Here is a 9,348-nt window from a genome sequence, read left to right on the forward strand (position 1 = left end):
AATTTTAGCAAGGTTGCTTGTTTGGTTACCAGTTGCGTTCATGTGTGGCTTCTCACCTTTGCCTGATTCATGTTTTCACTCGCATCACGTGTAGTGTTTTTGTTTTTTGTTTGAATGGCCGTGTTAGGTTTAAGGCTTGATCTTTTACTTCTTCCATGGTTTTTGATTTGAACTCTATAAAAAACATTATTTTGAAATTTACAACGATTAGCATGGATATGTTTTCCATGGAGAAAACCTCATTCCAGGAAGAACTTTCGTGGATATAAGTGTAATCTTGGTAACGATACTTTTACAAACCTGTAACTCAGGAATGATGTATGAGAGTCTAAAATGTTTTGTATGGAGCTTTAATTTTGCTCTGGCATATATTATATTTGGATGCTCTGCTCTATCAAACCTTAGACACAAATTTGTCATTTCATCCTTTTCCGTTAAAAAAAAAGCTGTATCAAACCTTGTTTCTCTTTGATGCTCTATACTCAAGCTCTACTTCTTTTGTGCTTCTTAATCATGATTACTCTTTTTTATCCTTGTGCATCATCAGTGCTAGAGTAATCCCCTTGTTCTTTTTCACTATGAGTTATTTTCAGATCATCACACAATTGCTCAGATATCGTTTATATTCTGCCAATATAGGCACATTCATGCAATTTTGAATAACTCTTTTTTTGTTCCTCACTCTATTTTTCAAATATTACCCTCTGTTGACAATTTATGTGCAGAGAAACAATGTTATGATCTGGTTTCTTGCCCAACATTTTGGGTTTATGACTTTCAACATATATTCCTTGTTGATTGGATACTATCGTAGAATTCTGTAGTGGATCCTTTTTCCTTCAATAGTCGAGGCGAATTTGTGCATTATAACCCAATCAACACTTTCGAGGGAGCTTTTTTCCTACCCTTAAGGGGTGGATATGAGTGTGACAGTTGGGCTTTTGGGGCAGTTTTTACTATGGCCTCTTTCTATCCTCAGATTTCTCGTTGGCTGATGGGGGGATTCTCGCCCCCTTGTGCCGTTGCCTTTTGATGGAGTGCTTGTATTGATATGTATCTAATGGTGGATTATCTCCTAGTTCATTGTTCGGTGGCTTGGCAGGTTCGGAGTTTTGTGCGAAGTCTTTTTGCATGTCTTAGGTATTCATATGGTTGATTTTTTGTAGGTAAATTGAGCGTTGGACACCCCCCCCAATTGAGAAACTCTTACTGAAAATTCTGTAGAAGAGAAATTCCTATTAGGAACTCAGTAAGATACAAGGTCCTTCATGAAGTTAGCCTAAATCTAATGAATGTGGGTGAGAAGAAAGAAAAAGGAAACAAAGATCTTTGTCGATGTCGTCGACTTGCTGGAGCTTGCCGTGCTTTAATGGAACCTTTGATAGGCTTTTTAGGGGTTGTATTTTATACCTAACGGGAGTAGGGATCTAAGGTTTAGGCTAAGTGAATTTGGAACCTAAATAGATGTAGCTATTTTGGGTTAGGATAAGTTAAATAAGATTAAGGGTTTTTAAATAGGAGCATTAAGGTTAATTTGGATTAGGAATTTTGTTAATTGGGTATAGAGATTGCTAAGGAATTTCTCTAAGGGGTTCTTGCCTATTTTTCATGCTCATGGGGTGTATTTTTAGGGGAAAAATACATTTACACCCCGTCTAGCTTCTGACACATTCAACTCTAACCCTGACTTTCAAAACGTGACAAGTACACCCCCTGAGGTTTCAATTTGTGTAAGTTAGACCCCCTCCGTCAACGGTCTGTTAGTTTAACCTGATGGAAAGACTGAAACTATCAAACTAACTTGGGTTAAGATTTTGAGGACATACCCTCAGTCACTGGTTTTAAGACATTTGCAAAGGGATTAGGGTTATGCCATTTCCCACTGTCGGTGTCGCACCTCCTACCACGCCGTCACCTCCACCACAAACAATGGAACCCCACCCCATGGCTACATCAAACCCACATTTTGAAGAAAAAAATCATTGGTAAAAACACCCTAAAATATTAGGGTTTTTGTGCAAATCATGATAATGATGTGAATGAAAACAAATAAAACTCTTAAATCGAGGGTTTATGTTGAGAAATAAACAAGGATTTGAATCAAATCCTAATTTTCACCCTAATTTTCAATTGGGGAAGACGAGGGCATTTAGGTCATTTCCGCCTCGCCGTCTACTCCTATGAGAATTTAGAAGTCCGACGCTTTGATAGAGCAAAGGATTTTGAATGGAACGATTTTGAATACCGATTCATTAGTAAAAAAACCTTATCCCACCTTTGAAATGTTAAAACAAGAACTTTATGTGAGAGGAGAAGCCCCTAAAGGAGAATTAGGAATTTTTCTGATAAGAGATAATAGTGTTTTTCCTGGAGATAGAAAATTCGTCCACCGGTACTTGTCACGTTTTGAAAGTCAGGATTATAGTTGAATGTGTCAGAAACTAGAGGGGGTGTAAATGTATTTTTCCCTATATTTTTTATGTAATGCAAAGAGACTACAATGCAATCTATAAGATGTTGCGGGGTATTTTGGGACTAAATGAGGTGTCCAATTGAATTTGGCTATAAAGGAAGGTATTTGGGAATTTTCCTCTCAAGATTACCTTGGATAGAATCTTGGTTAAAACATGGAAGAGTTTAACCTTAAGTTGGCTAAAGTAACCCATAATTAACCCATAGTTGAGCCATGGTTAAAACATGAGAGCTTTAGTCAAGCCAAACCTATACATGCCGAGTCATGTTCGACTGTTATGGTTAGCTTCTCATGAGCCTGCGTGAAGCAAAAGCAAGCCTCCAAGGCTATAGCTACACAAAAGACAAAATTATGCAATTTTTGAGGATTTGGTGGTTAATGTTTACAGAAAAGTACGGAATGTGGCTCATGTTTCGAGAGATTACAGATTTGGGCACCTTTTAAAACAAGGATGAAACATGGCCTAATCTTCAAAATCGGGTGGTGAAAAGACCATGATACCCTTCGGACATCGACCAGAGTCCTCCTTTTTCATTAGTGCCTATTAAATTGGCGCGTTTCACTGGCTTCTTTTGGTTCGTTTGAATGTGTATTTCAACCGACAGAACCTTGGGTTCGTTTCTATCTTGGCCGTCGGAAATAACTAGAAATTGATAGATGGTTGACATGTGTTGGAAAACTTTTTGGAACGCTGACGTTATTGAATACTTTTTGGAACGATGACGTTATCTTTTCTCACTTTGGCTTAGAACGGTAACGTTATTGAATACGTCTATTTTGGCTTAGAATATTTTCCCTTCTCTTTTGGTCCTCACTGTTTACGCCGGCGTATCTATGAATTCCGCCGGCGTACCCATTAATTATGTCGGCGTACACCCTATTTCTACCAGCGTACCCCATTATTTACGCCGGCGTACACATGAATTCCGCCGGCGTACACCCTATTTCCGCCGGCGTATCCCTTTATTTATGCCGGCATACCCATTATTTCCGCCGGTGTACCCATGAATTCCGCCAGATACACCTTATTTCCGCTTACACCCCATTTCCGTCGGCGTACCTCTTAATATTTCGGCGGCGTACTATAGAATCTGGCGGCATTCTTAGACAAAAGAGACGTGAGAAATAATAAAATATTCAATAATATCGTCGTTTTAAGCCAAAAGAGACGTATTCAATAACGTTACCGTTATAAGCCAAAAGAGAAGTGAGGACCAGAAGAGAAGTGAAAAGATTCTAAGCTTTGACGTATTCAATAGGGTTACCGTTCTAAGCCAAAAGAGAAGAGAGAAAAGATAATGATTGACTTTGGGTTGTCAACGTTCCAAAAAGTTTTCCAACACGTGTCAAGCATCCATCCGTCTCTAGTTATTTCCGACGGCCAAGATAGAAACAAACCCAAAGTTCTGTCGGTTCAAATACACATTCAAACGAACCAAAAGAAGCCTCGTGGCAGTAATGAAAAAGGAAGACTCTGTTGATGTCAGAAGGGTATCAGGGTCTTTTGACCACCCGATTTTGAAGATTAGCCCGTGTTTCATTCTTGTTATAAAAGGTGCCCTAATCCATAATTCCTCGAAACATGAGCCCCCATTTCGCACTTTTCTCTAATGTTTATTAAAAAGATGGGGGTATGGATGTAGGGTGAAGCCGCTTTTATTTGCACTGTTGGATGCCATCTGAATAACCTGTTTTGTCTTTCACATATTGTTTGGTGAGATTTTATGTGCCCTTATGAATAAAAACATTTATGTAGTATATATATGGGTCAATTATTGTTACATGCTGCAAATTTGAAAAAATGACGATAAAATGTTGCTTTTTGAAAAAACTCTACAAAATGCTATTTTATTAAAAGAAGAATTTTTTAAGACGAAAATACCCCTCATCTTACTTTAATCTTTCTCCTCTTGGTTTTACCGTTTTACTCTTTTACTTCTTAGTTTTACACTCTTCAATTTCTAGGTTTTACTCCAACGCATTTTGTGTGAAACAGCCTCATTTTCCGGCGATAGAAGCCTTCTTCTCCGGCGAAACATCTCATTTCTCTGGCAGCAGATGCTCCTTTGTCCTGAGGGATTCTGAGGATCAACAACTATGCCTTTCTTGAAAGCCAAGAGCACCGATCTATCAGTGTTTATATCGTCATGTGAGCAGAGGAATAAAATAGAATGGGAAGATGAGAAGGAGAAATTGGATTATGGACATGTTGAGAAACCCCATTTGATAATTTTTTGTTGTGTTACTGTGGCTAATGGAAAACTCCACTACCTCTCTTAACTTCTAAACTTGTAAAAGAGATGCTATGGCAAAGTCATATGTTCATCATTTTCGTGCTATCCAATGGACATCAAATGATTAGTTATTTTCAGAGAGGACAAAATCTTTATGCTAGAATTTGTAAAACTACCCTGTTTTGATTGCTAGAGTGGTCGGTCCAAGGTAGGTGATGTTTACCACCGTCTAATATTTGAACGAGATCTACTTGACCGAAGGCAAAAAGAGTTCTGAATGTTACTGGAATTAAAAAATTTAGTCGAAGCCAAAGAAAATTTGTCGAAGGGTTTCGAGATCTCCCCCTCTTCTTCTCAACGCAAAAACAGGTACTTGAAGCCAAAACAGGATATTCGAAGCCAAAATTTACTTGGTCGAAGCCAAAAATTACTTGGTCGAAGTGAAAAATGTGTTTCCTGTAACATTCGCCGTTGTATTTTTCGCTTCGACTAAATATTTTTAGGCTTCGAATAACTGGTTTTTTTGCTTCGACTAATATGTTTTTGGCTGCGACTAAAATTTTTGAATTCCAATAACATTTGGAACTTTTTTCGTCTTTAACTAATATATTTTAGCTTCGAGAAATATTTGTTGGCTTCAACTATCACGTTTTGGGCTTCGACAAACTTCTTTTTTCGCTTTGACTAACACGTTTTGGCTCCGACTAAATTTTTTTTATCTTCGACTTCTTTTTTTAGCTTCAAGTAACTTTTTTTTTGCTTCAAGTAACTTTTTCTGGCTTTGAGTAATTTGTTTTTTGGCATTAACTAGTTTTTTGGCTTAAGTAAAAAAAAAATTTGCTTCGACTATCATTTTTTGCTTTGAGTAACTTTTTTTTGGCTTCAACTAGCATTTTTGGGGCTTTGACTATCATTTTTGCCTTCAAATAACTTACATTTTGCTTCGAGTGCCTTGCTTCTTATTTTGGCTTCGACTATCACTTTGTGGGTTTGAGCTATCAATTTTTTATTCGAGTTACATTTTTTTAGCTTCAAGTAACCTATTTTTTGGCTATGAATAACCCGTGCGAGTACCATTTTAGCTTCCACTACCCTGTTGCCTAGTGAAAGCTCTTTGGGCAACTGATTTTGGCTACAGCCACTAGAAAAGGGGAAATACTTACAAAGATAATGAGATTTTGGATATTTGGAGGAGGAAAAAGAAAATGAGAAAGGGGCGTCTCTAGAGAACTCCTTCTAACCTCTCAAGACAAATGAGCATATGCCAGAGAAATGAAGATGTTTCGCCAGAGAAGAAGGCTTCTATCGCCGGAAAATGGGGCGTTTCACACAAAAAGGGTTGGAGTAAAACCTAGAAATGATACTGTAAAACTTGAAAGTAAAAGTAAAAAAGTGTAAAAACAAAGAAGAAAAAGATAAAGTAAGGTTAGGAGTATTTTCGTCCTAAAAAGTCATTTTTTTTAATAAAACAACATTTCTTAGAGTTTTTTCAAAAGACAACATTTTCTCGTCATTTTTTCAAATACAGAGCAATTAACAGTAAGTAACCCTATATATATATATATATATATATATATATCCTCTGTAAAAGTGTAAGAGTGCACATGCCTTTGGGACTCTTGGCTTTGTCTGAAATTGTCCCTTGTCACAGTGTTTTCCCCTTTACCCAACAAACATCACAATCAATTCAGTTTTGGAATCTTGGGGACATGGGTAGTGCTTGCTGCTCCACTACAATACAAATGAAAAAGATGATTTAAGTGTGTTCTTTATGATGGGCCCCTTTCCATCCTCCCAACTGTTTTTTTCCTGGTTGAAAAATGAAATCCCAAGTTCTTGTCTCAGCATAGTTTAAAATTTCGGTCAAAACATGCTGTTTTGGCCGAGATATTTCGGTTTCAGCTCAGGCCGAAACGAAATTCCCCATAAACAGAAATTTTACAAGATTTTGCCAAAATTTTGTTTTACCCTTATTTATAAAATTTCCACCGAAATTTTACAGATTTCTACGGAAAATTTAAAAATATCCACCGAAATTTGTACCGAAAATTTAGGCATTTCGATGGAAATTTTAAAAAATCTAAATTTTTTCTTAATTTTGCAAGATTCCAGCCAATATTTCCACCGTAACCTAAATATTTCGATTTCGGTGGGCCGAAACTGACACTGAAACCGAAATTTAAAACCTTGGATATGAGTGGGGTGAGTTTTAAGACGGTTTTCTGAAAAGGGTTATGAAAGGAAGATGAGGAATTTGGTAGTCGGGTTGCATGAGTCTCTCACAAATTACTTTTGCAAGCTTGAAGGGTTCACATCTCCTTGTCTTTCTTTGCCTACTCGAGTGTAACAAGGACAAAAGAGGCCTTCTACCTTTCTTTCAATGCTTAGGAAGGAATTAATTCTACAGATATAAAATATATATAGTCCAATGGCCTGATTGGGCCCACTTTCATGATATAAGCATCATCTGAACTGTCCATTTGGCTGGGTCCACAACAGTTGTCGTAGACTGAAATTCATTCTAATCAGATGGCCTAAGCTATCTGATCAATGGCACATCAATGATCTAGATCTAATCACTCAAGTTTGACAGTAAGAGTTCAATGAATTTTAATTTTAATATTTTAGGTTATGCATCAAGATGATATACACCGAGTTTAGTGTTATGCATAATATATTGATATTTGCACTACCATGTTTTGTTAATGACACAAACTCACCTTGTGTCAACTAACCAACTACCCTAATCTGCCATTAAGATAAATCAACAGCAAATCATATCTTAACACCTTGTCTTTTCCTTTTTAACTTGCTGCTAAGAGCATTTTGGGAATTGTAAAAGCTTTTGACATCTGGTTAAATAATAAAAGAAAAGGTGGGTTTGTGTCATTATAAAGACATGGTAGTGCAAATATCAGTAGCCTTTCAATAAGGAAAGTGATATATTCGCCCCTTTTTGGGACAGCCCCCACTAGTGTAAAAAAAATGCGAATATATCATGTCCCTTTAATAATTAAGGGGTTGTCATGATCACAATGGGGCCACTCTATTTGATGATCCAAACCATTCATTTGTTGGGCCCCAATTCAAAGAATGCCGTCATCTACAGATCTAAGGGTTTGAATCGTCCTATATATGATTTTTGGGGCATGACCAAGGTTTTAAATTTCGGTTGAAATTTTGTAAGGTTTCGGGTTTACCTGATTCCGGTTTCACCTGAAATTTCGGGGCCGAAATTTCGAAATTGGGTCGAAATTTGGGGACTCATAAATGAATGGTTTGGATCTTCCTATGGAGTGGGCCTCACTGTGAAGGGAAATGATATATTCACCCCCTTTTCTTCCCTGGACACCCCGATTTGTTTTGATAATGGCACTATTCCTTTTATTATAAACTCCAAAAAGCATCAACAACCAGTATGAGAAGTGTTTGATATAGACGAGTGCCCTTATCAAAATAGAGGGGTGTGGTTGTTCTGATTTATTCCATCCTTTTAAAGGTGGACGGTGCGTCCCTCCAAGGTGAAGGCAAGACCCACGTAGCGAAAGTCACCGAAAAAAAAAATCCCCTTGTTTTTAATAAAAACTGATAAATAAGAAAGGGGAGTGACATATTCGCCCCATTTGTTTACTTGGGACATCCCTCCTTCTAGGGTATTTATGACTGCCCTTTTAGGCTAGACAGGGCTGTCCCAAGTAGAAAAGGGGCGAATATATCATTTCCCACTAGAAAACGTGACATGTACTCATGTACTATAGAAAAGGGCAAAACAAAAAAGAGAGAAGGTGGACCCGTGAAGCGAATTACTCAAGGAATAATATTCTTTCTTTTCTTACAAAAATTCTCCCCTCCCCGTCACACTCATGGTTTTAAATTTCGGTGGAGACCGACACCGAAACCACACAAAACCGAAATGGTCATTTATTTCGACCGAAATTTCAGCTTCTCCGAAATTTGACATAAATATCTTTTTTTTTTAATATTAATTTAATATTTCACAGAAATTTCGGCCGAAATTTAACAATGAATAAAATATTGTTTTTTTTTTTTTGGTACCATATTTCAACCGAAATTCGAAATTTCAAGGTCCGAAAACCGGTACTGAAACCGAAATTTTAAACCTTGCTCACAGTACAATTGCCTGGTGAATTTGCTTAGATTTGCCAAATTCTTTGGATGAAAATGAGTAAGGCTTTGTTCACTTGCCTTCTTGAGAAAGGAAAGGAGAAGAAAGTAAGCCAAATTTTTCCGTGATCGGACATGATTTGACATTTTCCGCCGTTCACTCATTTTATCGGGAAAGCGAAGTTACACAGGTGGAAAATATAAACAATGACGTAGAAAACCAACTTTCTTGCACTTTCCTTCTAAATTTTCTCACCAAAAGGATGAGAAAATCATTTTCCTGAGAAAACTACTTTGCCAACATACTGTCTTTTCCTTTCTCAGCCAAGTGAACAACAGAATTTTCTCACAAAAAAGAAATTTTCTCACAGTTTCTTTTCCTTTCTTTTCTTTTCCTACAGCTAGAAAACAAGTGAACAGAGCCTAAGAGAATGTATGAAAATCTTGGTTAGATTTTGTTTCTATTTTCAGGAGAGAGAGAGAGAGAGAGAGAGAGAGTCTATTTGGTTGTACAAA

This window comes from Tasmannia lanceolata, unplaced genomic scaffold (assembly GCF_043159265.1).
Source record: "Tasmannia lanceolata isolate RefF3 unplaced genomic scaffold, GAP_Taslan_0.1 ptg000008l, whole genome shotgun sequence".
Taxonomy (NCBI): Eukaryota; Viridiplantae; Streptophyta; class Magnoliopsida; order Canellales; family Winteraceae; genus Tasmannia; species Tasmannia lanceolata.